This window comes from Schistocerca serialis, chromosome 3 (assembly GCF_023864345.2).
Source record: "Schistocerca serialis cubense isolate TAMUIC-IGC-003099 chromosome 3, iqSchSeri2.2, whole genome shotgun sequence".
Lineage (NCBI taxonomy): Eukaryota > Metazoa > Arthropoda > Insecta > Orthoptera > Acrididae > Schistocerca > Schistocerca serialis.
The window spans coordinates 564362347-564386527 of NC_064640.1; the positions used below are offsets into that span (position 1 = coordinate 564362347).

Sequence of the window (24181 nt, forward strand, 5' to 3'; positions counted from 1 at the left end):
GTCACGGCATGGATTCCACAAGACATCGTATACGTTTGGAAGTCATCCTGATCCATAACCACTCAAACACTATCTCCCTCCAACTTAAGGAATTTGGAGGAACTACATGCCCTGCCTACACAGTTTATGTATCTCACAACTGTGATTTTGGAGGATTGCCATTTCCAAGTGATAATTCAACAATAAATGCATCAATACATATTCAATCCAATTAAGAGGACGTGCTTCTCTTATCAAACCATAGTCCCTTATGGGCAGGTTGGTTGTCAAGTGGTGTATGTCACAAAAATTGAAAAATGGGCTGACATCATTTACCATTACTAGACACACAGATCTTAGTATCAGACAAGTGACATGGGTCTTAGTTCAATAGTTCGCTTGCATTGAACGAAACTGCTGAGCACCCTGGTAGTCTAGTGGTGTATGTCCAAATGTCCAAACACTTGTGGGAATCAGGTCTGCTACCACTGTGTCATAATGAGTAAGTTTGTGATTAATAAAAGGCAACATTCAGATTTTCTCACCAAGACTTTCAAGGGCGTGTCACCAAGGGGGGTAGAAAGAAAAATAAAGTTGCTGGAAATGAAAGCATATAGCTGAAAATGTGTCACATCAACTATGACAAATCTCATGGAACATCTTTTTTTTATAAACCAGAACAGAATGTCAACAATGAAATCCAGGAGCTTGATTTGAGGAAAGGGCATGCTTCTGTGAACAGGGGTGGATGCATGTCAATGAACGTTGCTCAGCTTCAATTTCAAACAGCTTCCCTCATGAAAAAATCAACATAGAAGCAATCAAAAGAATATGGTGGACCTATTGAACTTTATACCTCCTTGTCAGCATAATTTCTTTCTAGGTTTACAATGCGGGCATGACAACATTTCAAACACTGAGGAACAATTTTATGAAACCATAACATAAAAATAATGACATTGTCTGAATTTTCATTTTGTGTTTTTCAATTTTCCTTTTCTATTCCTTTGTATTCCTAGCAACAAATAACACTTCTGTTTTTTGCTACTCACCATATGGCGGAGATGCTGAGTCCCAGATAGGCACAAGGTTTTGTCAAACACACACACACACACACACACACACACACACACACACACACACACACACGTGCACAGTCGCTGGTAGCTGAAGCCAGACTACAAACAGCAGCAGCACATGACGAAAGAGGCAGAACCTAAACAGACCCGAAACACACTCCTGAACCTTTCGTCCAAAATACTTAGCCCAACAGAAGTATCAATCCTTTTCAAATACCTCATCTTTTGCCCCACTCCCAAATTCAATCATGCAGGACTTGTTAAAGATCTTCTCTCCTTCTCTCGGCCCCTACAGTGGAAACACTTCCTCGCCACCAACTCAACCAATTAGACTCAACCAAACACCAATGTTGAACCCTGCCTGACTCAGTTCACTCCTCCATCCAACCATGATCCACCCCCACTGCCCCCAAACCACCCCGTTACCTTTCCAGAATTTCTTAACCTCGAACCTTGCCTCACCATCGTTCCCCAAATCCCACAACTTGCAACCTAACCTTACATCTCCAGAAAGAACCACAATCCATCACCTAAAAACTAATTCCGACCTTATAATCCTACCTGCTGACAAAGGCTCCACCACTGTTGTCTTGAACCACAAGGATTATCTGGCTGAAGGACTCTGCCAGCTATCAGATTCATCCACCAACAAACCCTCCCACAGTGATGCTGTTCCAGAAATCCAGCAGGGTCTCCAGTCTCTCCTCAGATCCTTAGGCCCATCCCAGAACCTCTTCCTGGAGTCAATCTTCCTCCTGACCCCTACTACTCCCTCAACACCTACCTTCGTATGCTTTCCAAATTCCATAAACACAAACACCCAAGCTACACCATTTGGGCAGGTTACTGTGCCCCCACTGAGAGAATCTCTGCTCTCGTACAGCAGCCTATTATCTGCAGCCTACTCTCCTATATATAAGATACCAACAATTTCCTCCACTGACTCTCCACAGTTCCTGTTACTTTACCACACAGTGCTCTGCTCATCACTATTGATGCCACCTCCCTTTACACTATCATCCCTAATGCCCATGGCCTTACCGCTATTGAACACTATCTTTCCCAACACCTCATGGATTCCAAACCAACAACCTCCCTCGTAGGTGCCACAACCAACTATATTCTCACCCACAATTACTTCTCTCTATTCGTGGACCATCTACGGAATCTGTACTAAACAAAATATTAAACAAATCACCTGGTTCAGATTCACTGGTGACATCTGTGATCTGGATTGAGGGTGAGGACATGCTATCCACATTCATCCAGAACATCAACACCCTCTCCCCTGTTTGCTTCACCTGGTCCTACTCTACTCAACAAGCTACTTTCCTCGATGTTGACCTCCATCTCAAAGATGGCTACATCAGTACCTCTGTCCATATCAAACCTACCAAGCACCAGCAATACCTCCACTTCGACAGCTGCCACCCATTCTATACCAAGAAGTCCCTCCCATACAGCTTAGCCACAAGTGGTTGTTGCATCTGCAGTGGTGAGTGGTCCCTCTCAAAATACACCAAGGGTCTCATTGAGGCCTTCACAGACCATAATTACTCTTCCAATCTTGTACAAAATCAGGTATCCCATGTCTTATCTTTCCTGTCACCTGCCACCTCCAAAAATTCCACAGTCTGGCCACAGAGGAGCATTCCCCTATTGACGCAGTACCATCCTAGACTGGAGCAACTGAATTACATTTTCCGCCAGGGTTTCCACTTCCTCTCGTCGTGCCCTGAAATGAGATTCTCTACCCAGTACCGTCCATCCCCCCCCTCCTCCAACAGTGGTATTCCACTACCCACTGAACCTACACAATATATTAGTCCATCCCTAAACAATACCTGCTCCCCCGCCCTGGCCTTTTCCTTACCAACTCAGTTGCCTCTCCCATCATGTGCTGCTGTTCGTAGTCTGGCTTCAGCTGCCGGAGACTGTGGTCACTATTCCTTGTAATGCATTTCAATGCCAACACAAGAGCTGTTCCTAGATAGCAGATACAACAACCTTTTTGTCCCACATGATATACTTATTCCTTTTGTAATCCATGGTTTATTTTTAAACTTATGTTTGATTTGAGTTACCTTAGGGGAAAACAATTTTCAAAAGAGGAAGTAACTATATTAATAAATACTTCGTATTTTCCATTTGAGTCAGAAGAATTATAAACACCTATCCAGTTCATGTCTCTGAGCAATTCCCTAAAATTCTCAATTTTTGACAGATTTATTACCCTGCTGTACTCAGATTTAATACTTTTTTATCCTGACAAACTACAACCTTTAACACAAGGTGCTGCATGTCATGATCAGATATCCCATTTACTATTGGTTTTGTGATATTACTTTTTTCCCTAGATTTGTCTACAAAGATATCATCATTAGCGGTCTCAGAGCATTTACATAACCTGGTTGCTAAGTTCACAGAAGGAATTAAATTGAATGACAATGTTACTGATTGCAATAATTGTTCACTTATAGAGCTTTTCAAAATCCACAGTAAAATCACCAGCAACCTTTTTTTTCCTTTTTTTTTTTTTTTCCTTCCTGTGATATGGGACAAAAGAACTTCCAGATATTTATGAAGAGGTTAAAGTTTCCTGAAGGTGCTCTGCATATACTTACTATTATAAAGGACTTATTATGAAATACTATTTGTGTTGCACAAACTTCAAAGTGCTGCTCTCAGCAAAATTTAATGACGTCAATATTCTTGAAATTAAAACAATTTCCTTTCTCCACATTTTCTCTACAGAAGTAACAAGTTAACTTAAATCCTGTAACATTTAACATGTTTATACACTACGAAATACTGTAAGGCTGTGGACCCAAGTAAACAGTAATTAAACAAGGAGATTGATTGGAGCAGGGTTGAAGGTGTATCCTGTCACTTAATGGTGTTCCATGTGTGTTCAACACAATGACACACAAAATGACTTGAACAGGCCACACAGCAACATAATGTTTGTAGAGCATTTGCAATAAACATCAATTATGTCTCTCTAACTGGTCCAAAACAGTTCATGAGGTACAGGACAGCACATTGTTACGTTCAAGATTAATGTCAACTGCGGGGTGCAGCAGGCAAACAACTGGATTCACATGAATGGAAAATAACTTTCTACATCGTTTGCCACTGACATACAGTTAAAAGCACATCAACAGCCCCATGTCAACATCCTATGCCAGAACACCTCTCCTATTTGCCTAAACAATGTCCTGTTGGAAAGCAGGTTGCACTGCCTCATATGGATTTCAGTACACTCATACTCCGACACTGGTGTGTACTAAAGTGTACCACCGAGCGAGGTGGCGCAGTGGTTAGACACTGGACTCGCATTCAGGAGGACGACTGTTCAATCCTGCGTCCGGCCATCCTGATTTAGGTTTTCCATGATTTCCGTAAATCGCTCCAGGCAAATGCTGGGATGGTTCCCTTCAAAGGGCACGGCCGACTTCTTTCCCGTCCTTCCCTAATCCGATGAGACCGATGACCTCGCTGTCTGGTCTCCTTCCCCAAACAACCCAACCCTAATGTGTACCAAACTTATTAAGAGGCCAGGGAAGCTGTCTGCAAGCTTCGAGTACACAACGGATGTTTTACTCTTCCTGAGTTTCTGTCTGTGTCCTGCAACATGTGATGAGCAGAACTTACAGTGGCTTCTGTAACTCATAGTGAGGTGATGACCATCGACAGTAGGACTGTATACCCAGTGTTGTTATACAATACTGACCAGGAAAGTGATTTGCTACACTGTCACTTTTCAATCCACTGTTGCAATCTACAATAACCATCGACTATCATAGCTGATGACCGACTAATGATAATATGTTTGGGTGCATGACAGCTAGGTCTTCAGAAACCTAACATTTTTTTTTTTTGTTTTGTTTTACTGTGGTAAAACAGAAAAACTTCAAGGAGAATTAAAATACTGCTGGACTAAAAAAAAGAGGATGTATCAGTCACTTTGCAACACACTAAAACATGCAGTCCAAAAGCTTAGGTTTGAGTCCTCAAAACACAAATTTTTAAAAGCTTTACTATACTTGCTCATTGTTAGCTAAAATACAGGGCAGATCCCCACTTAAATTTGATTCCACCCTCTCACTGAAATACAATATGCGCTCAGTTAGAATGTGGCATACTACAATTTGTGTGCCACAGCAATCACATACTGTGGGGGGGGGGGGGGGGGGGGGGGGGGGGGGGGTTGGCAGTCTTACAAAAGTATAAAACCATGAGTTACACGAATAGTGCACTATTTGGAAGTGGGTAAAGGTTATACTGGAGTGACTGATATGAGGTATGTGAAGGTCAGATGTTTGGTGTCACCGAGTGCAACTTATTGTCCTTCACTGCCAGTCACAGCTGCATGACACTTTGACTCAACAATGAGATAACAGCCTCAATGGAATGGCACATCGTGGTCCCTACAGGTCTTCTTTGCTGCTTGCTCATTTTCCCAAGCTTCCATGTAGCTTGGTAAGCATTTCCCCTTTTGCTGAAGGAGGAGCATTTTGTCCTTTATTTTTTGTCCCATTTTCTATGCTGGGTAAATTTACTGCAATGCCTGTAGATCACTAAGGTAGTTGGAGTAATCATCTTTGGGTTGAATCTCTTTTCTCGTGTTTGCTTTAACAGTATGTATGTTTTTGGGTAGGGTCCGCCTTTACCGAAACACAATTTTGTTTTTTTAACCCAAACATGTTTCACTGCAGTTGCAGCATCTTCAGTATGCTTTTATTTTATGGCTGTTAAAGATAAAGAATATTCTTTACTGTTTACATACATGTAAATATAAGTTTTTAAAAATCATAATTACAGATATTTGAAGAAACACACAAAATTATAAATTCATACCTTTTTACCACATGGTGTGGTTTTCCTGATATATTATGTTTCTGCAGTGACTGTTTTGTTTAAATAATTTGTCTACTTTGAGGTGTAACTGGTTGCAGATGATAAACTGTGAAACAAAACAGTCACTGTAGAAACATTACACATCAGGAAAACCATACCATGAGGTAAAAAGGTATGAACTCATAATTTTGTGTGTTTCTTCAAGTATCTGTAATTATGATTTTTAAAAACTAATATTTACATGTATACAAACAGTAAAGAACATTCATTATCTTTAACAGCCACAAAATAAAAGCCCACCAAAGATGCTGCAACTGCAGTGAAACATGTATGGGTTAAAAAACAAAATTGTGTTTTGCTAAAGGCAGGCCCTATCCAAAACTATATGTAATTGGAGTACTTGAGAAACTTTTTTGCTTTGATTATGCCTCTCTCAATCCAATGACTTCAGGATTGCATGTGGTTCTGCATTAAATATAGGGCATAATCACTGGGTAGGAAAGATCCTGACCGCATGGCGCGAAGGTAAAACAACAGCCATCAGTCTATATTACTAAAATTGTGAAGCTCATTTAAAATGTTGTAAGATGAGGACATAAAAAATTTAACCTTGAGTGCATTTCCTCACACAGTTGGTCCCAACTAAAATAATTTTGGGTGTCTTTAGAAGTCAAGATAGATATCTGCTCCACCCTGGGCATAAAACTTAAATACGAGGCACATCCTTTTCTAAAATGCAGTGCTTTGTGCAGATCCCAATTGTCATTGTTGCTTGAAGTAAATAACTGAAAAGTCTTTTCATTGGTGGTCAAGCAGCAATGGGATATTCAGGTACCTGTAGCGTGGATATTATTTCATAAGGTTGCAATGCCAAGCTAAGCATTTACTAACCAGTCTCAGCACGAAGGCTACAAATAAGACTGGTCCTCAAGGCTCATTATAGACAAGGGAATTCTCTCATTATGCACCACTTCGAACATTTTTAAATTAGAGGCTCTTGCAGACTCATACACTGTGTACACAAAACTGAGACATGACAGTACGGCGACTTCATAAACCTGGAGTAAACAGATTTGGTTTGTTCCCCATGAACTGTTATCAATGCATTCGAAAATATTTAGAGCTTTCACAAGCAGTGTTTTCAGGCCCACAATGTATGGAAACCAGGTAAGCTTAAAATCAAAGGTCAGAACCAGAAACCTCACTCATTCCTTAAAAATATCAATAGCTCCCTCATCTTCAGTTCACCAAAGAAACAAACAAAACATGAATGGTTAAAGAGGACACACACAAACCTTTCAAATGAAAAATTAAAACATTTTTCGCTCATTCCTCAAGCTATCTTTCAGCTGTAACTGAAATGTTGTTTTTGTTGCAAGTTGAAGAAAAAAAATCATGAGCAAGAGATGAATCACAAGTTGTAGAGAATAGAGAATCCAGCTTTCATATGAAGAAGGGACAGCCATATTCTTCTCAATTGGTGGAAATGAAGTCCCAGTTGCCTCTCGCAGTGGACATTCTGTGGCATGGAAAAGATAATAAGATGGACCCAGACTGATACTAGTGGTAATACTAGTGTAATGTTCTGCCATTGTCTAGGCTATGCCTTGGACATTGGTCTGGAGAGTGATTCACATTACAGCAGCCTCTTAGAATTGGCTGCACAGCATCCAGTTGGGCTTACTGAACACCAACTATTGTGGCTTTCTTTCAGACACTGTTTTCTGGCTGGTGAATAAAGATATGGACACAGTTACTGGAGTAAAAGTCAACAACCACTTCCCATTTAGTAGTAGTAGTAGTAGTAGTAGTAGTAGTAGTAGTAAGTGTGTGTGTGTGTGTGTGTGTGTGTGTGTGTGTGTGTGTGTGTGTGTGTGTGTGTACAAGGCAATCTGCTTGATGATCTGATGATAGCTCATTCATCTAACAATGGAACCTCCCCATCGCACCCCCCTGAGATTTAGTTATAAGTTGGCACAGTGGATAGGCCTTGAAAAACTGAACACAGATGAATCGAGAAAACAGGAAGAAGTTGTGTGGAATTATGAAAAAAAAAAAAAAAAAAGCAAAATATACAAACTGAGTAGTCCATGCGTAGGATAGGCAACATCAAGGAAACATTCAGCTCAGGAGCGCCGTGGTCCTGTGGTTAGGGTGAACACCTGTGGAACAAGAAGTCCTAGGTTCAAATCTTCCCTCAAGTGAAAATTTTAATTTCTTTATTTCCGCAAGGTTATGACCTGTCCGTTCATTCATTTACGTCTCTGTTCACTGTAATACGTTTAGTGTCTGCGTTTTGCAACCGCACCGCAAAACCGTGCGATCAGTAGACGAAAGGACGTGCCTCTCCAATGGGAACCGAAAACATTTGATTGCAAGGTCATAGGTCAACCGATTCCTCCACAGGAAAACACGGCTGATGTATTCTATACGACACTGGTGACGGCATGTGTTCCACATGACAGGAATATGTTGTCGACCCACGTAACTTGTACATTTGGCGATTGGGTAAAAAGATTCTTCTACCTTGCCCGATTTAGGTTTTCTTGTGGATGAGATAATCACTCTCAAAAAAGTGATGAAAACATACAAGTTTGTCACATAAACTGCAACACATGAATGTAACAGTTTCACAGTCACACAATTTTCCCTGTGCTCTGTCAAAACATATGTTTTTAACGTTTTCAAATTTTTCCGTGTTTAGACCATCAAATCCTGCATATGTCCAAGCAAATCTGAACATGTCCTGGAATTTTGGAGTGCGAAGTTGATTATGTGTGAGTGCCTGAACTTTGATAATTGTCTGAATACAAAAAATTCAACTTTTCACTCGAGGGTAGACTTGAACCAAGGACCTCTAGTTCCGCAGGTGCTCACGCTAACCACAGGACCACGGCACTCCTGAGCTCACATTATCCTTGATGTTGCCTATCGTGCACATGGACTACTCAGTTTGTATATTTTGCTTTTTTTTTCATAGTTCCACACAACTTCTTCCTGTTTTCTCGATTGATCCGTGTTCAGTTTTTCAAGGCCTATCCACTGTGCTAACTTATAACTAAATCTGAGGGGGGAGCGATGGGGAGGTTCCCTTGTAAGTCTTAAGTGGCGGCGAGTAGAGGGAACATACTGTAAACCTCGGATGCACATGCACGGATACAGTGACTGCTTCTAGGCTGGTGGTGATGGGGAAAACACTAAGTGGTGTGAAAAGACTCTTCCTTTAGCTATCTCCCCACTATGCTCATTGTTTTTGCAGAGGCTTTAGCTATGTATGTAGTGTGAGGGCATCAGAGAGTTCAAACTGACACCAGCAAAATTACACACACCTGTCTTCCCTGACCTAGAAGCCTTATTTCCTCCACATGCCCTGAACCCACTGAACTTCCATTTAAGTATAGCAGCAATCTTATCAGTGCATTTTTCCTCTTTCTTTTGTTCTCTTGTTCCTTGGCGGTGATGAGTTTGCTGTGGAGGGAAAATGTGTGGGGTATGGTGATGTTACTTGAGGGACTTGCCAGTTCCCTCAGGCAGATGTCAATGGCCACAGCATAATACAATTTTTTGTCTGTCTTTCCCTGCCTTCTGTGAGGATGCTACATTTACAGGTGAAGTTTGCTGTGATTTGCCTTTCTAGCATCATATTATTAACATATTAAAATCAGTAGCATACTAGCAGATGTTAACTCATTTATACTGTTAAAAGAGTAGTGCACTTCCTCAGTGGCACTGAAACCACTAGCGAAAGGGGAAAATCTCTGACACACTTTAAACATTATTCACTTCTTTAAATTAGTACTGTATCAGGATATACAAAACAAAACAGATAGCTACTTATATAGTTCATAATGCTTACTCAGTAGGCATGACAATGTACAAAATCAAAAGGAAACGTAAAACTGAAACATTATACAAACACACCAGTGTTTCCCAAAAATGTTAGCTGTTTTGATCATGCATTCTACTGTTAGGTATTCCATCTTTATTTCCTACACCTGACAGAAATTGCTGATTGCTCATATGAATCTTAAGACGATCAACACTACAAGAATTAATCTCCTCCTCCATGCATAAGTTTCTACACCTGTAACATTGACAAACAATATGATAACATCATCAAATCTTTATTTCCTGTTACTTAGAAACAAAAGTGATCAAACCATGCTGCTCATGTCAATCACACACCGAACTGCAGAGATGTACATGGACTGTGACTACACATGTCAAAGCACTAAAACATTTCATGTGTAGCAAGGTGTACAGCATTATAACTGAACTGACATACTGCAGTTCCATCAACACAAAGAGATTTGAAATTATATAAGCAGTCATAAAAGTCTCAAAATATTAAAAGAAAAAAAATATGTGGAGAATCACCATGTCTGTCTTTCATTAAAATGACTGAAAACAATAAAACTTATAAATTGTTTAGCAGAGTTCGGGCTTTTACATATTCAATACTTTAATAAAAATGTCTTTATTCAGTTTTTTCATTCTTTATTCATTGTAATCTATATGTATCATTTACAATTTCTCACAATGTGTGTACCAAATTAAATGTATACACATCAACAGTTTGAGAAAATGCTCTGTGCCAAATATGAAAACAGATTTGATGAAGTTTCATCAAACACTAATCATCACTAAATTTACACAATATTTGAAGACAAACTATTACAATTTAAAAAAATCAATCTGGGGTGGAAATGTCATATAATTTTGCCCCTCTTGAATAAAGCCCTCACTTAAAATAGCTTTTTACAAAATAAAATATTAATGTCAAAATTTTATATATATCTGTACATTTATTAATTTTCATGTCCTGTGAAATTCTAACTTTCACTACAGCATCATCCTCTATTACTTTTGGTTAACTGATGAAATGTCACTTTTGTAGCAATCACTTTTCAGTTTTTCTTTTTCCTAAAGCATGTTTAAAGAGTTCCTGCAAGCGAAATAAATATCCTCAGCCATAAAAGAGAATTAGGTGAGACAGAAAGAGAAAAATATAAATTAAAAAATAATATCAAGAACAACAGTAGCCAACAAGAAAGATACAGGAATGAACTAAAATAATGAATACAGAATTCGGAAAGATTACTCCACATGTATAACGTAAAAATGAAACTACTAACAAAGTGAACTGAACTACAGAAAAAATAAATAAATTCAAGTACTTCACTACAAGTCTAAGAACAGCCTGCTACCTATTGTTGTTACTAAAGTAGATTACATAACAAAATTAAAACAGATTATGTCGAGTAAATGTTGAGAAGAAAAGTATAAGATTTTTTGGACAAATAGTACTCAAAACTGTGGAAGGAACTTTAACTTAAGACTGCATGTCACTGGTCAAAAATGCTTTACATTTTCAATATAGATTCACTCACTCCCCCTCCCCATCAGGAGGAGCAATTAAACTGGGACACACTAATCTATGAACTAGCAAATGATAGTATTCCACGTTTCCCTGTTATTTTAGATATAGTGCATTCAGGCAGTTTAAAAGAAATACATATTCTTTTCCAAGATTGTATTGGTCAAAATTAGAAGAAAATTTCCTATCAAAATATGTGCAGAAACATATGCCACTGTAGACACAGAATACTTTTCACATGTGCTATAAATGTTCAGTATTCAACAGTGTAGCCCATCATCCTGTTAAAGTTTGTTGCTCAGTTATTATTGGTTGTGTTTGTCTCTGTATTTATTCTATTGACTGTCGTGCTGATGTGGCTCATAGAAGTTACAACTGTCTCCTGCAATAGACATTCCTTATTTACGTATTGAGATTGTGGTGGTTTCATAATAAGATTAGAGATTCCGTACCATGTGAATGACATAAATATGGAAATGGAGTTCTATTGCTCCACATGGGAAATGGCAGGCCTCATATTCTGCTATGGCTCGGTCAATGATATTAATCGACAAGCCCTTGCCATGTATACTGAACAACACCTGCAAGCCTCACAACACACGAGGATAAAAATAAATAAAAAATCTATGTTACTTAAGAAACACTCAGACACTTTGCACCACTGACATGGGATTCCAGTAGTCTGAACACAATACACGTTTTGAAGAACCCAACTTCAATGAAACAGATTCTCTCTTTTTCTCAACTATATAAATTTTGCAACATGTGTTTCACTATCGTCTGAGAGTTTTCCTTTCTATTACTGTCAAACAATAAGTAAATGTTAGATGGGAATAAATTTAATTCAAAATTGCAGTCATCATATTCAGAATTTTTCAACAAAAAATATGTAACAGCGCACACTCCGCTGCAGAGTGAAAATCTCATTCTGGAAAAATATGTATATTAATGGTGCATGTTGTTCTTCATATTGCTGTGTCAGAAGATTGTCAGAAGAGCTAATAGGGATTTTTCTGACAAAGTGTTTGGAATAAAATTTAAAAATATCCTAAAATGAAACTACTGGTGTTAGGGCTATTCTGCCCTTTGGTATTATTGCATATGTTATTGCTACTATTTATTTGTTACAGCTACTGTCAAACACTGCTGTGCTAATTATGTTTACAATTTGTTTTCTAGGCTACTGGAACTGTTCACAGGGAACAAAAAAATCTTTGCTAGCTAGTTAGTTGAGAAAACATTTTACTTGCATAGGAGTTGGTAATGTTTGTGAGAATGAGAGGTGTTTGTAATTTGGTTTAGCTTAATTTTGGTGTGGCTGTAGTTTCCGTATTTCAAAATTTCATGAATTTTATTCATAACATGCAACATTTTTCTGTCTGTGATGCATCTGAGGGAATGCTGAAAAGTAATGCCTGCATTTTTTTATGTGAAAACTCCAACAGCTTTTAAATAAAATAAACATTAACATTCTGCATCTTTAATCTTCAGGTCTACATATTTATTTATCAACAGCATCACCCTGGTGATGGACAAACTTCTACGAGAGACTAACTTGTCAATATGGTTATTGTAGAATGTTTGACTTCGTTGACACAGCCACAAACTCACCTCTGCTTGCACCACTTCATCAGAATCACAGTGAAGTACTCAGTGATCTTTAAGATTTGGAAACAGATGAAAATAAGATGGGGCCAAGTCAGGACTGTATGGAGGATGATTGATAACAGTGACCCCCAAGGCTTTAGATGGTGGCACGTCACAGCACCTGTGTGTGGTCTGGCATTGTCATATTGAAGGAGAAAGTGCTCTATATGTGGACAAACTCTTCAAATTCGAAGCTCTATTACAGCACGCTGTTTCCTACGCACCAACACAGTAACATTGTGAAATGCCATGTAATACAGGGGTATAGCGACAGAGGGCTGCAAACACATAGACGTGAAGAATACAGATGTAAAATCTTAACAACATTTGTTTTATCTAAAAAGCTTTAAGTGTTTTCAAACAAAAAAATTCCAATGCATACAGCTATAATTGGTGGAGACTTCAATCTACCCTCGATTTGCTGCCAAAAATACATGTTCAAAGCCGGTAGTAGACAGAAAACATCATCTGAAATTGTACTAAATGCTTTCTCTGAGAATTATTTTGAACAATTAGTTCATGAGCCTACTCGAATTGTAAATAGTTGCGAAAACACACTTGACCTCTTAGCTACAAATAATCCTGATCTAATAGTGTGTGTCATAACAAATACAGGGATTAGTAAACACAAGGTTATTGTAGTGAGGCTCAAAACCATATCAACCAAAACCACTAAAAATAAACGCAAAATATATCTATTTAAAACAGCAGATAAAAACTCGCTTGATGCCTTCCTAAGAGAGAGAGAGTCTCCATTCCTTCCCAGCTAATTATGTAACTGTAGACCAGATATGGCTCAAATTCAAAGATACAGTATCGACAGCAATAGATAGATTCATACCACATAAGTTAATAAGAGACGGGACTGATCCACCATGGTACACAAAACACGTCAGAACACTGTTGCAGAAGCAATGAAACAAGCATGCCAAATTCAGAAAAACGCATAATCCCCAAGACTGGCTATGTTTCATGGAAGCTCAAAATTTAGTGCGGATGTCAATGTGAGATGCTTTTAATAGTTTCCACAATGAAACATTGTCTCAAAATATGGTAGAAAACCCAAAGAGAGTCTGGTCATATATAAAGTACACCAGTGGCAAAAAAACAGTCAATACCGTCACTGCGCAATAGCGATGGAAATGTTACCGATGATGATGCCACTAATGCGGAGTTACTAAATACAGTTTTCTGTGCTTCCTTCATGAAAGAAGAAGAAGTAAATATTTCAGAAATCGAAACCAGAACAGCTGTTAGCATGAGTGACATAAAAGTAGATATCTTACGTGTTGCGAAACAACTCAAATCACTTAAGAAAGGTATACCAATCAGGTTCCTTTCAGAGTATGCAGACACAATAGCGCCTTTCTTAGCAATCATATACAGCTGCTCACTTGACGAAAGGTCTGCTTGTAAAGACTGGAAAGTAGCACCGGTCACATCAATATTCAAGAAAGGAAATAGGAGTAACCCACTGAATTACAGACCCATATCACTGACCTCAATTTGCAGTTGGATTTTGGAGCATATACTGTACTCCAAAGTTATGAATCACCTTGAAGAAAATGACTTATTGATACATAATCAACACGGATTCAGAAAATATCATTCTTCTGCAACACAACTAGCTCTTTATTCCTGTGAAGTAAGAAGTGCTGTTGACAAGGGATCTCGGATCGATTCCATATTCCTAAATTTCCAGAAGGCTTTTGATACCTTTCCTCACAAGTGACTATTAATCAAATTGCGTGCATATGGAGTATCATCTCAGTTGTGTGACTGGATTCGTGATTTCCTCTCAGAGAGGTCACAGTTCATAGTGATAATACGGTGAATCACTGAGTAGAACAGAAGTGATATCTGGCATTCCGCAAGGTAGTGTCGTAGGCCCTCTGCTGTTCCTGATTAACATAAATGATCTAGTTGATAATCTGAGCAGCCTCCTTAGATTGTTTGCAGATGACGCTGTAATTTACTGTCTAGGAAAATCATCAGACAATCAATTCCAATTACAAAATGATCTAAAGAGAATTTCCGTATGGTGCGAAAAGTGGCAGTTGGCACTAAACAAAGAAAAGTGTGAGGTCATCCACATAGGTGCTAAAAGAAATCCGATAAATTTTGGGTATACGATAAATCGCACAAATCTAAGGACCGTCAATTTGACTAAATATCTAGGAATTACAATTACGAGCAACTTAAATTGAAAGACCACATAGATAATATTGTGGGGAAGGCGAAACAAAGACTGTGCTTTGTTGGCAGAACACTTACAAGATGTGACAAACCCACTAAAGAGACAGCCTAAATTACACTTGTCTGTCCTCTGCTGGAATACTGCTGCGCGGTGTGGGATCCTTACAAGGTAGGATTGACGGAGGACATCGAAAAAGTGCAAAGAAGGGCAGTCTGTTTCATGTTATCGTGCAATAGGAGTGAGAGTGTCACTGATATGATATGTGAGTTGGGGGTGACAGTCACTGAAACAAAGGCACTTTTCTTTGTGGTGAGATCTATTTATGAAATTTCAATCACCAACTTTCTGTTCCGAATGCGAAAATATTTTGTTGACACACACCTACATAGGGAGAAATGATCATCATAATAAAATAAGAGAAATCAGAGCTTGAATGGAAAGATTTAGGTGATCCTTTTTCCCACGCACCATTCGAGAGTGGAATGGTAGAGAAGTAGTATGAAAATGGTTCGATGAATCCTCTGCCAGGCACTTAAGTGTGAATTGCTGAGTAACCATGTAATGTAGATTTTTCAGCATGCCCTCTACAAGTCATCTGAGATCCTGATTTTTGTGTTCCGGACAGGTATTCTCAACTTTATTTCGACAGCAGTCTCTCTCTCCCCGATTTGCTTTACAATGCAAAAACAACTAAGCTCATACGCATCTATGTTAGAACTGTAGAACACAAAGACAATGAGGGGAGTTAAAAATGACTACATGTTAATCCCAAATGACGAAAGTGAAGACAGCTAAAAACAGGGACATAAAGAAAGGCCTATATAATATGCCACAGACAAATGGAGGTCTCAAACTAAAAATTAAATGGCCTTCACCATATTGCTACGACAGATACAATGTACAACGTGGTTGACAGCCCACGTGTTGTTCGCCAAAACGGCTGATAACACACACGGCAAACAAAAACGAGAATGTAAGTGGTTAAAAAAAAGAGCTTTCTGTCAGGAAATGGCAGACCATCAAAGGTTGAGCGCAATGAGTAGAATGTGGTGGGGCAGCACCACTTAACAAATGGCGATGGCTAAAAAGACAGTAGCCAATATGCAACATAGCTAAAATGATTTCCTCGCAGTGAGAGGGCAGCGTGATGGTCATCCAAGCCACTGGCAGAGGCTTAATAACCTGGACCTTTTTCCCATGAAGGGAGGGCCAGTGGTGACGTCAAAGTGACACCACCTGCTGACAGACAGTAACACGGAGATCATTGGAGGGAATGTAAGAATTAGAGGGCTGAGGTACAAGGATGGCAGCCATGGCAGCAGCGTCAGAAGCTTTGTTTCGTGTCAGACTGACATGACCAGGAACCCACATAAACATCACAGAGGCTCCATCAAGAGTGAGCAAGTGACAGCTTTCTTTGCGCCATTGCACCATGGGATGGATGGTGTACAGCACAAAGAGGATTTGAAGGGCACTGAAAGAGTGGGAGCAGGTGACAATTGAAAAGCCTGAGTCATTGGATGCACTGTGTGGCCTGATACAGGGCGAAGATCTCTGCTGTAAATACTGAGCAGTTTTCTGGAAGCCGATACTGGAAAATGTCGGTGCCAATGACGAAGGCACACCTGACACCACAGTCAGTCCAAGAGCCATCAGTGTACAAAAAAGGTATTATCACGAAGTTCCATGTGACGGTCTTGAAATTGAAGGCGATAGAGCAAAGCTGGAGTAGTGTCCTTAGGAAGCGAGTGAAGGCCAAGGTGAACATGCACCACTGCAAGAAGCCAAGGTGGTGAAGGGTTTACACTCCCCGGAAAAGTTGTGGGGTAGCATGTAGTTAAGCTGCCAAAGCAAGAGTCGAAAACGAACTCCAAGAGGTAACAGAGAAGAGGGACGCTCCACATACTGGCGATCAAAGGAGTCATCGAAGGTGGCGACATAGGATGGGTGGCCACATGTGGCACACAAATGGCATGCATATCTGCTGAGGAGAAAGTCATGGTGGTAGGACAGTGGTAGTTCGGCAGCTTCTGCATACAGACTCTGAGCAAGGATACTGTAAAAGGTGCCAGTGGCCAAATGGATGGTATTGAGATGGCATAAGATGCATAAACGAAATACTTATACGCTAGTGTCGAACAGACAAGGGACTGGTACAAATGGAAGTACCACTGAGGACACACAGGACATTGAGGGACCATGTACAGCAGGCTCCCAGATATGACACGTGGGAGGATCAAGAAAGTTTCCTATCGAGCATGAGCCCCAGGAATTTTGTAGTTTCAATGAACAGAACAGCAACATGCCTCAGATGTAAAGATGGTGGAAGAAACCAATTGTGCTGCCAGAAATTCATACAAATGATTTTGACAGTGGAAAAATGAAAGCCATTGTTGATGCTCCATGAGTAAAGATGATCAAGACATCACTGAAGACGCCGCTCAGTGGCACTGGTCCATGGAGAACTGCAATAGATAGCAAAATCGTCAACGAAAAGGGAGCCGGAGAAACCTGGTGGGAAACAGGCCGTAACAGGGTTAATGGTAATAGCAAAGAGGACGATGCTCAGGACGGAACCCTGAGGCACACCGTTTTCCTGGATAAAGGTGTCTACAGAGAGCATGATCCAGCTCCCTTATACTAAAGGTGGCACTGTAGCACTCATGATTCTGAGAAGAGAAGAGTATCACCCGAGCCGCCTCCACTTGTTTACAATGGAGGAAGGCAGGGTGATAGGGAGTGGAGATCAAAATCTCCACAAAATAATGGTCCAAGGTGTTGGGGATAGTAACTGGGCCCATTATGACATCATCTGCTACTGTCAGGCCAGAAATTGGGGAATGGACCTTGTTCCCAGGCAGATGTCGGAGGATTGCCCACACGAAGGAAGCCTGTGTGGAACTGTTAATGGAACTAGTATAGGAAATTCAGCTAGCTTTGCTGCTATCCCGAAGAGCATAACAACACTGTGCGTGCAACTGTCTGTAGCGAATGCAGCTGGCCTCCGTAGGATGTTGGTTAATAATGTGGAAAGCATGTCTCCATGCGCGAATTGTGTCATGGCACGCCTCAGTACACCAAGGGACCGGGACACGGTGTGGTAAGAGGAAATGTGAAGAATGGAACATTCTGCGATGGTAAGGATACCGTTTGTAAGATATTCTAACTAATCATCATATCTGGGGAAATGTTCGTCGAAGGTAGCCATGGAGGAGTAAAGCCTACAGTCGGCCTTAGTAAGCTGCCATTTGGGTTGCATGTATGGGGGGTGGGAGCCAGCAAACAGATAGTACATGGGAAATGGTCACTCAAGTATGTGTCAGAGAGAATGACCACTTGAGATGATGGGCAAGCTGGGCAATGCAGAAGGATAGGTCCAAATGGGAATAGGTGTGCATGGAGTCTGAAAGGAAATGTGGTTGCTCCTCTGTTAAGGCAGAAGAGGTTAAGTTGACTGAGGAAGTCAGCCAAGAGGGTACCTCTCAGACATGTTCTGGGAGAACCTCAAAGGGGATGATGCACATTAAATCATCAAGCAGCAGAAAGGGGTGAGTTAGCTGCCCAATAAGCTGGATGAATTCTTACCTGGTGACATCAAATGATGGAGGGATGTACACAGTACAAAGGGAAAAGGTCAACTGAGGAAGGAAAAAGTGAACTGCAACAGTTTGAAAGAGCAGGAGGACTCCCCCCATGAGATGGAATGCTGTCCTCAGGGGGAAGGTCAAAATGAACTGGGAAGAAATGAGAGAACTCAAAGCAGCCATGATGATGTAATTTAGTTTCCTGAAGGAGATAACAAGTGGACGCTGAGATTCTAAGAGCATCTGTAAATCATCTTTGTTGGATCGAAGCCATGAATGTTCCATTGGAGGAGAGTCATGACGAGGAAAAAATGAAGGGTGACACCTCGGCGGCTGCCGAGTGCCAGCCTTCAAAGACTTGCTGCTACGGGGCACAGAGGCAGTAGGATCCTGCTCCATGAGGTATACAGAATAGTAGGTATTCTCCTCTCAGCCTGTGAAGTCCAGGGTGGAAAAATGGTTGATGGTGTGCACCACACTGGCGACGTGGAGATCAGCCAGGTGAGGGTGTCACGTGGCAACACCGTCGAAGAGGATCTTTGAGTTGGCAAAGGAGAAGACCATTTGCCTTTTTGGAGCCTTTCCGGGTTGCAGAGGAAGGCTCAGATGTTGGCTGAATGGAAGGACATAGGAAGTCTTCATGGGAGTATTCCTTCTGCCCTTTTGGCCTGCCGTTCGTGTAGCTGGTGACTTCGTTCCATGAGGCAAAAGTTTGGTGGTGTGATGCACAGCTGGAGGGGGAAATGGAGACGCTACCATGATGCTGTGAGACTTCACAACTGTGGTGCTAAATTTCAGGTCACATGTCTGCATGGCTATGTCCTTCGTGGGGCAAGATGTAGCAATAACAGTACTGTAGGTGGTAGAACACAGGGTTGCTGAGTAGCCAACAAGTTGCGAGTGACCGGGTAAGACACTTTCTTCTTCACCCAGATCTCTTAGACAGCTCGCTCATCAAGATACGTGTGAAAATCATGGGAGGAGGCAGCATGGTCACCATTGCAGTTGATGCAGCGGGGAGAAGGTGGTGAACAATTGCCCTTGTGAACATCCCTAACACAGGTTACACATTTGGCTGGGTGTCAACAGGACTCGAGTATGCTTGTAACAATGACACTGGTAGTAGTGTATTGGGTTCAGAATATATATGGTCTGACTGTGAGAACTTCACACCTGCTTTGATCTTTGACGGAAGAAACATTCTATCAAAAGTGAGCAAGAGTGTGCGTGTGGGCAGTAAGGAGGTATCTACTTTTTTCAGCACACGATGGACTCTAATGACGCCCTGATCAGAGACATACATTTGGATTTCTGCCTCTGTCAGACCACTGAGCAGCCTAGTGTAAATAACACCACAGGAAGAATTCAGTGTTCAATGAGCCTCGACACGAACAGGATAGCAATGGAGGAGCAAAGCTGCAAGCAGTAGTTGTGCTTCAGAATTGGAAGTAGTCTCCAAAACCCATGTGCCATTGTGTAAATGAGAGCAGAATTTCACAGGGACAGCCACTGCATCAACACTATTCTGAATAATAAATAGATTTACCATAGCGAAGGACTGACCATCTTCAGTATGTGAAACCACAAGGAACCGTGGTGCAGCTGGTAGGGTCATTGAATCGTTAGCCTCATTCCGTTTATGTTTCATAGCTGCTGACTGTGAAGATGATTGTCTCATTGGGAGAAAATCCGCCTCAATTGCCAGTGTCTCCAACGGTGTGCTCCTTCCGACTGTGGTCCTTTTCAGAAGGGGGCACACCCACCTTAGGTGATTGTTCACACCTCAGGCCACACCTCCTGAACACCTGACAGAGGGACCAACTGGAAATTTGTGAAGGTAGCAGCTCAGGCCATCACCCCTCCCTGCACCTGAGCTGTACCAGGGGTACTTGCAAACCCTACCTGTCGACCCGGAGCTGGGAATTACACGTTACCCAGTCACCTGTTACATGTCAGACGTATGGGCCAGCCTTCAGGAGTACAAAGAGAGGAAGAAGAAAAAGAGGAACCTCAAATGCCAAAGTGGTGGAAGGATAGGAGACGGTGAATGAAGACAGAAAAAAGGAACGAAAAATAGTGGAGAGTACTTTTGGTAGTGGTTATCGAAAATGCAGAACACATTCCCGAAAACAGCCCAGACATGTTCCCCAAGGGAAGGGAAAAAGAACAGCAAGAGGATAGACATGCAACATGAAGGTAAAAGATGCTGCAAAGGCTAGGGCTCTATGGCAGCCAAGCACGAACCCACCAAATTGCAGCTAGCCCCCTGGGGCGAGAGAGAGAGAGAGAGAGAGAGAGAGAGAGAGAGAGAGAGAGAGAGAGAGAGAGAGAGAGAGAGATTTCTTTTTAGATATTCAACTTTTTAGATATACAACTTTTTAGATATATGACAACTTTCTACAGTTACCAGTTTCTGTGGAGGGATGTAAATGCAGTGAGAATTTTTAAGTCGGTGTTGATATCTCTTGATCTGTGATCCAGAACAGTAGAACATTTGGTGAAAGTGGAGTGTCAACTGCAATTTTTAGTGGCCTTATGTGCTCGGTGTATCTAACAGCAAAATTTCTTCATTTCTGGACAACATAAATAGGCATACTTGTCTTTGTTAGCATTAGCTGCCTCCCTCCTTTTCTTTGTCTTTAGTTCTTTGCGCATAAGCATGACATAAACATCAAGTCAGTGATAAATTTTAAAAGTGCACATACACAACACCTAACTAGACACAAACACATAATTAGACAAACCTTACATATTCAAAGGCAACATAAGTTTAGAGAATACTGAACAGCTGATACAAAAGATTACACACATTAAAATATCGCAAATGCCACTATGGCATCGAAAATGTAACATACATGGATACCAATATCCCCACAACACAAACTGTCAACATCAACAAACAGCACATAAGGGAACAGATTGACATTCCTGAACCACACGTAGAAAAAATGACAGATATTCTGAAACTAATCACAACAGGGGGGGCAAGGCCACCTTCCTGTTCACCTTATCTTCAGGTTTTGGATATCTAAGCTCGGTGGATATTAAAAATGTTTATGCCATATCCATACAAGATATACACAATACACTACAGAAGTGTATTAATCAAATATGTGAATAAATTGGAGGGCATTTAAGCCTGTTTGAGAGACTCAACTACTTTTTAATGGCTAAAGGGAATGTTCAGAATTGGTAGAAAACTTCCAGTAGTGTTCACATACAGTTGGCTAATACTGAACATAGTGATCAATGTACCAACAAATTTTGTTTGTAGACACATGTTTGTTTAGTTTTGGTCAATACTATCAACCATAAAAATACAGAACACTTATCTGAAGACAAAATTTAAAAAGCTCTGTATACAGAGCTTTTTAAATTCACACAGCTTCTTGACATATCAGTCTCTGACATGACTAACTGATCAATATAGTTTAAGTAATTTATTATTTTCACTGTAACATGATTACACATTACCACAGTACATTTGATGATGGTTTGGTGCAATTTTAGAAAATCTGTATAATATGTCTCATACAAAGGCTGCAAGTGTACACACAGCCACATTTAGAGGCATTCCTACCTAAGATAACAATTCAGCAATTGGATAAAAAATGAAATAAAATTAAATAAAAATTAAATAATCACAACACAACTGTTTTTATGCATTTATAATCATAACACTCCCTGATAATACAAACAGCAGTTACGAGTATTCTCTTTTTCTGCAAAGTGACTCACAACCAACCACTTTGAGAAATTGGCCAGATAACACTTTAACACTTAAATAATAATAATAATAATAATGATAATAATAATAGTACCTAGTGTCTGAAAAGAAATACAGAAGTGATAAAACAAAATAATTAGAATTATCATTCATCATTGAGTTACAGAACTCTAACCTTTTTGACGTCATGAAAATTTGGCTATGAAAATGTGCACCACAAAATGTTGAAGTTCACCTCTCTCTTTCTCAGTGATTCACTGTGCAACATTAAACTGCAATAAAATATATTACAGAAACTCAGTTGTCACAAGTTTCCCCACTTGATAATATGTCAAACTTTCATAAACATTGCTTTAAAATATTTGTGGTGGAAGAGAAGCGTCAATTTAGAATGACTGGTGCAGTGCAGATAGGAACAAAACTTGGAACTACAGTCTATATACAATTTCTGTGGCAGAATTATGAAACAGAGCATAAAAAATTAATGGTATAAAAGTAAACACAGATACTGATGTGAAGTGGGACACTTCTGTACATAGATCAACAAAGACATAGGGTACAGGAAATAAATTGGAAGTAACTGTAACTATGGAATAGCAGCCCATTCCTTGTTTCTCAAATTTATTTTCATAAAGACATTACAAAACTCTGAAGCTCAAGATTGAACTGCATTTCTGAATGTGTTTTTCTGCCAGCACTACTCCACTTTTCCCAATTTCAGAAACTCTTCAGTAGATTCTCCCTCTTCTATCACCAGTTTTTTAAGCATTAATCTTATTACATTTAATTTTTAAACATTTATTTATAATTATTCAGTTAGTAATTTGCATAATTACCTCATCAAAAAGGAAACTGTGCAACTCAACAATGAAATCATAGAACCACTGGACAAGTTTTTCATATTTAGGGCAGCTAAAGGTAACACCTGGATGGATAGACAGGAAAATAGAAAATTTTAAATGGCCTGGTAAAAGAAAACGAGTTTTCAAAGCCAACTTTTCAACGTGTCTCAACAGGAAAGTTTACAATGAATGTGTATTAGCTATTTTGATGTACAGTAGTGACGTATGGACTCAAAATGCAAAATCCATTCAAAAACTGAGGGTTTCCCAGCAAGAAAACAAGAGACATGAGTTGGGATTCACTAGACAGACAGGAAGAATGAAGTACATGACTTAATTATGACTGCAGTGAAATGGAGGTGGGCAGTACTTATCGCGAATCGGGTGGTGGTAGATGGTTCAAGAAATTACTTTGCTCGATTCCAAAAGAGAATCAGCAGTGAAGGTCAAATTGTGGTAGTGGTAGTGGTTGTTGTTGTAGATGACAACATAGGCGACTTAGAAACTGCAAAGTTCATAATTAAAGACATTCTAAGCACATGTACTGCATCCTACAACAGTTACAATGTAAAAATATGTTTATGCAATTCTAACTCAAATAATGTTTCCATAAAATAGTTACTGTATCAGTTATGATGTATAAGAATCTCCCAGAAAACAATTCTAAATAATCTAGGTATAGCCAAATGTGAACTCCCTAAACACTGACTCATAAGTTTCAGTCAGAACAAAATAGACATTATGTGTAATACGTAAAAATATTGCCACAATCAATGTGCCATCTAGTGAAATTCAACAGTTAACGTGTTCTTACACTGTACGCTGAATTTCAATGACATCCCTGCTCTCGCATTTGCTACAAGATTCAAGTAACTAGTTGCCACATTTT

General features: G+C 40.0%; 1 protein-coding gene across 3 annotated transcripts in view; it reads right to left on the bottom strand.

Annotated features, from left to right (window-relative positions):
• Positions 1–24181, bottom strand: part of LOC126470461 (uncharacterized protein DDB_G0271670-like) — a 177088-nt gene that overhangs the window by 72230 nt on the left and 80677 nt on the right. Inside the window, exon 6 of one of the 3 annotated variants that reach the window (XR_007586211.1) lies at positions 10469–10863. The exons of the other annotated variants lie outside the window; for them this stretch is intronic. The gene's annotated coding sequence lies outside the window, so the exon portion shown is untranslated. Of the gene's footprint in view, positions 1–10468; positions 10864–24181 lie in introns of those variants that run through there. 3 annotated transcript variants of the gene reach the window in all.